We start from the raw sequence: 6,000 nt of genomic DNA, 5'->3' as shown, positions 1-6,000 counted from the left end.
AACTCATGTGTGTTTAAGATATTTCAAACAGTGAATTTATAGCAAGGTGAAGAAGCTCCAAATCACACAAAGCAAAACACAGAAAATCTTGATAGTGTGGGTATGTTAGCACTTTATCACCTGCTACTGTTATTGTAGTGTGCACCATTCTGCTCTTCATAGGTACAGGCAAGATTTTTAAATTTTGAGCTAATAAAGAGTGTGCAGTAGTATTCTATTTTTAGTGCAGAGAACAACATAGGCAAAAGGATGGAAAGACTGATTTTTTCTTTTTTTTATTGCTGGTATTGCTGTCCATTTATCTATGATGTTGTCTGCATTGAAGACTGGTGCACATTGCAACAGCTCTGTCATACATGTTCACTGAATTCCCCATGTTGAGGTATACACAGACATTGCACCCAAATACCTTCATTGTATTCAACATATATGACCATGGATGTTTTTGACTAAGAAGATGTAGATTCCTGAATCTCCATCACTAAATCCTTTCCTGGCATAAACTTTTGTCATTCCAAAAACTAAACAGCTCAGCTTAGCACGAAATTCTTCCTTTGCTAAGCCCTGATTTTTTTTTTATATAGGAGCATATCCTGAACAAACAAGGAAGACTGATGATAAACAGGAATACGAGACATCGAAACAAAATACATAGCAATTACACCTTTTATCAAAACATTGTGAAGCTTGGTACCTTGGAAGATCTGTCTTGCTCTAAATTTAGGATCAATGTCATAAACTAAAGAAACATTGTTCCATTCTCTTCAGAGAATCTGGTTGAGACTACTCTAAATGGTATGAATTAATCAACTTTAAAAGTACCTTATGTCAAGCTGTTTATTCTAGAGCATCAGAGGTTTAAGCATCACTGGATGCATTACCTAGGTACTGCTATGCACTATGCAACGACATTGCATGAAGTTTCTGATGCCTTCCAAGGTAAGCTGCCCTGGTTCCTGTCATAAAATACAACAGTCTGTCACACAGATTTTACACTGTTGTCCAAAGGCCTTGCAAATACGAACAGACAGCTCAGATCCATATAAAGTTCACATTTCTTGTTACTAATAGCACTGAGTCTAAAATATAATGTCGATGTGCAGGATTTAAAGAAAAACAATCCAGGATATGTCTCATGTTCTATAACATATGCTAGACTAATGCCACAGGACAAAGCTGATAAGGTCTTACAAAATGTCACTTCACGCTGAATTTTATTTACTGTTGTTGGCAATTATGCATGTAAAAATAGGCTATTTATACAATAAAGATTTCTAAAGATGTGTCATATGTTCATGGTTAAATATGTTAAATGTCACATTAAAGCTGACACAGCCATAGCTCAAGGCAAAAACACTGTCAAGCTGCCCATGACCCAGATGCAGTGTATGTCATCAAGCTGATTTTTTTCTTCCTGACTGTAGTTTATAGTGCATAATGTTGCATATCAAGTGTCCTGCAAAAGTGTTTCTTGCCATGAGATATTTTTTCTTTCCCTTTGAGTATTCAGTTATAGTTAGGTCTTGTTAACTATGACTTTGAGAATATGTTTCATTTAGCGCTAACCTCCCTTTTATTGGTAAATACAGAAGTGTACATATGTGTACGTATAAAAGTAAATGAATTAGAATGAAATTAAATTACTAATGGGGCTTGATTCTTAGAAGAAATCAATAGCACTACACTGGCCTTAGTATAGGCAAGTAAACTTTGAGGAGAAGTTTTGAATGTGTAGGAAGACAAAGTTTTCCACTAAAGTTGTGTTAAACTGCTTATGAATTGGCTGAAAGTGTTCTTTTGATGACATTATTCACCCTCAGGCATTGACTTTATCCTTTCATTAGTGGAGAGAATCAGTGCTTTTAAGAAATAAGTTTAAAGAAAATAATTCTTCCCAGAAGTAATCATTTGAGTTCTTTTCCCTGATTTCAACCTCTAATTTTGGACTTGTAGTTCCCTCCTAAGTTTCAGTAGCAATTGACTCAGAAGACTACCTCTGGAGTAAACCATTCTGAGTGGTGATTTATAATATTTTAATTATCCTTAATATATGGCTTTTTAACACAGCTGGACCCACAATGCATTCAACTGCAAATCTGTTCCTTCTGGCAGATAACATGTTATTTTCTGCCAGACAGATTTCTATCACCACTCATAATTTTTTTCCATGAAGTGAGATATTTATAAACACTGTTTCAAGCAGGCATTTGCAGCATAAATTATCACCAATTAAGTCCTAGGAGCTATTCCAGTTCATCCTAAGAAATAAGCATTTTTCATGTTTTATTTTAGCTCTAGAATAAATGGATTACAAAGAGTAAAAAGAGTTGATTTGGACTGGTGAGAGCCTTTGAGTAATGGTTGGTATCACTCCCAGAGAAGACCCAAGAAAGATTTTTAATATTATATCACAAAATGTCTTTCTAGTTTCCACGGGGAGCAAGCTAATACAATTTAAACTAGATTTAGAACACTTATCTTCTCATAGCAGATCAGCTCTAATTATAACACTTCAAAGAGAGCAGAGCAGAGCCGAGTCTGAGTCTCTTTCTCCTGATGGGAAGGCCCTTGTCATTTGAGTGAAGAGCAGAGGGTATATTCTCTTTCCCGTGCCCCACCCAGTGCATGCTGCTGTAATGACTCTGAAAGAGCCTTATCAGGGTTTTGTACCTTCATTGCTGCATTAGGCTGAGCCACAACCCATTTGCTCTAGCCTAGGGCAGAAGTAATACTACCAAGTCATATAACGAGTACTCATTGAGAAGGCTTTGATGGAACTGTTTGGCATCAGAACACAAATGCTTCCTGTAATCATGACTACTCCAACCATAATTTCTTTCACTGAAACAGAAATGGCCCTGACAAATCTCAAAATGAGTGCGTTTTAGTTAAAGAATGAAATGTTTGACATAAAATGCCTTTTTCTCCTAAGCAGGAGGTAAAGGTAATTACTCATATTATACATTGTAATGGAAACTATCTTTTATTTGTTTGGCTTCCCCTGCCCCCACCACATGAGGAATTTCAGATTTTGGAGCATTTGTTCCAAGTGGAACCAAATAGAAACACTGATATCCCATGGCCTTTCACAAAACAGATTTTCCATCTTTAATACATCAAGTACTCCGCAGAGAGCTGGGAATTACAGCTCAGTTCTGTTTCATCTCTTCAACTGACAAAGCAGAAAGAGGAAGAACAAACTCTATTTAGTCCCCCAGGGAGTGCCTGTAGAGCTTGGAAATTGCCATGATAGCCAGTGAGGAGAGAAAAAGGAGATGGCTTTCAGCTTGAGGCACTCACAGTGTCCCAGGGCTTGCATCCTTTGATGCTAAGTAAGCTTTAAGACCCATAGAGTGACCAATCTCTCCATATGGATGTGAAGGAGAGAAGACACTACTTGTGTATTTTTGTACCATTAGGGCCAAACACAGAACACGGGAAAAAGGAGCATTCATTTTCCATATGTTTTCAACATGCATCGTTTCTTATCTAAAACTAAATGAAACACATTGCTCAGATTAGTATCTGAAGGTCCTAAGCAACTATATGGGCAGAGAAAAGCCCCAAATTTCCAACATTCTTCCTGCAAGATCTGTAATAAGAAATCTCACCTGTTCCATGCAGCTTAGGTGCGTCAACACCCCCTTATCCTTGGAGAACTGTAAAGACAAGTAGGTGGAAGGAAGCTTCCCACTCGTTTTTAGCACATTACCAAGATTTACAATACAAAGCATGCAAGTCCAAACGTGCTAAGCTTATGTTTTATAATTGACTTAAGAAGTATCTTACAATGTCTTGACATCCTTTTTACATTTTTAAAGGCAACGGAACAGATGTCATTCCTGTATTACTCCTCATCTATGAAGTGCAGCGCAAGCCACACATCTAAGGCCTCTGTAAGGACAACATTTAATTAAGAAAAACATGTAAACCATAAATCTGGAAACTACTTTCCTAACAAAATGAACCAGGTTCTAAATTTAGGCTGTTACTAACGATTTCATGAGAATTATATGGTTATAGTTCAGGTTAGGATTTGACACTTCTGGGGCCGAAATTCACAAGCAAAACTGACAGAAGAAGACTACATAATAAAAAAGAAACTATCTGACTTTACTTCTGTACATGTTCCCCAACTCTGCAGAAGTAGTTCAGCTGACATCTTTTTATGACATTTTGCATTCTGTTAAAATCACAGAAGAGGTTTTCTGGTTTAGCTGAAATAGAATCTGCCTTGCAGGGAGAAGTTAAGTTATACCTGGCAACTGAGAAGTATCTAGCTTGTTTCTGAACACATACTATTACCTGTCTTCACATACATTGCTCCAACCCAGTGCTGCCTCTTCTCCCTTGAACCTATGCTTATGCCAACAGCCATCTTCTTCATCTCTTTTGATCTCTGAGCATGATCAAGTTCAGACCAGCTGTGTGGGTTCAGTCTTTGGTGGGGTCCTCATTTCTGGTTGTGACTTGATTCTCCCTTTCACTTTTCCTCACATAGATAAAATTAACAGCATGTCTTTGCTTGTTTCTGTCAGATTTTAATCTGAATGTCAGCAGTATTCACTGTGGTGATAGGTAACAAGACTTAGACAATGAAGAAGGAAATGAAGGTACAGCATTGGCAGTGAACAGAACATCTAATGGCCAACTACTGGTTGAGGCCAGAAAGAAGCAAATTTATATATTCACATCCCACCCTTGCAGTATCTACCCAGATAAAGTGTTGTCAAAGAATATATATAACAAATACATATACTGTATTATTTGTTGCAAATGATGACATCTGTTACTGAAGTAAGTAGTGCTGCATAAATGGAGTAACAGAAAGCCCTCATTAAAAAAAATAGAATTATTTGGTAGATACAGATAATAGACACAAAGTAGGAAGGAAAACAAAGAACAAAGAAAACAAGGGACAAATATAAAGAAATGTGCTTAAGGGAAACATCGATATAAGAGCCAAGGAAATCCAAAGGTTTTCCTTCTATGTTTTTTTACAGGTTCTAAGTGCTCTGTTTCATAGATATAATCTGAAATGTACTGATACCAGTGGAACTAGACCCACTGAAGCTGAACTTGGAAACAGATGTTCTTCTGTTAAGATCTTAACAGATCTTGTTCCTTTTCACAGACTGTATTGTGTTTAAAATAAAGCTGGCTGAGAGGTCTTCTGTAAAGTGAGTTCTTGCTGGAAAATGCCATTTCTTCTAAATCAGCTCTTTTTATGAAAGTAAACAAGCTTCAACTTGACACTAGGCTCTTGGCTATACTATTCTTGAAGGCATTTCAAGTTTTATTAGTAATTCATATAGACTGGGGAGAGAACACTGATTGGAGCAATTGGCTCATGTTCACCTCCCTGCTCTGCTGTTGTCAGCACTGAGATGAATTCTCTGACTAGCCAGCAAGATTGGGAAAGGACTGCCGCTATCTCTGTTACAGGATAAGCATTCCTCTCACTAATTTTTCAAAAGCTTTGAAAAGTGTATATGCTTCCTTCTATTCAAGCTACATCCTCTCTCAGATAAGAAGTAGTAAAAAAAAAAAAAAAAAAAAAAAGATGCTTTAAATGCCATCTATGTCATCTGCCCTCTCCCTTGCTGGCAGAATGCTGTCTACTGCAAATTTCTCTTCAAGATTTGTTTCTATCCCTCCCATTTCCTATTGCTTCCACTAGCTAGCTGCGGAACTCAGGGTGCTACACATTTAGGCTTTTCTTTGACTGACGTTTCATCTCAAAGTCCTGCTCCTAATGTACAACTTGAGAAGAATTATTTCACTTTAAAAGCCACGGCAGTACATAAAGCATCCCTAATGATCTCAATAAGTGACATAACATGTATTTCCTGTTGTTCAATCACTGAGATATTAGTGCAATGTTCTGGTATTAGGTATACCAAGCAATTTGACTGCAATGATACCCAATGCACCTAAAGCATAATTAGAGAGCTCTGTAAGGGATAGAAATTGAAAAAATCTGTGGAAATCTTGTTTAAA

The 6,000-nt window shown here is 37.1% G+C and overlaps 1 long non-coding RNA gene across 1 annotated transcript in view; it reads right to left on the bottom strand.

The window, feature by feature from the left end:
- LOC110394996 overlaps positions 828-6,000 on the bottom strand; it is a 115,914-nt gene continuing 110,741 nt past the window's right edge. The window contains exon 5 of the long non-coding RNA XR_002436089.1: positions 828-3,659. This is a non-coding gene — a long non-coding RNA (uncharacterized LOC110394996). The remainder of the gene's footprint in view (positions 3,660-6,000) is intronic.

The sequence above is a fragment of the Numida meleagris genome, chromosome 2 (assembly GCF_002078875.1).
Source record: "Numida meleagris isolate 19003 breed g44 Domestic line chromosome 2, NumMel1.0, whole genome shotgun sequence".
NCBI classification, from domain to species: domain Eukaryota; kingdom Metazoa; phylum Chordata; class Aves; order Galliformes; family Numididae; genus Numida; species Numida meleagris.
This window is presented reverse-complemented; position numbering and strand designations above follow the sequence as displayed.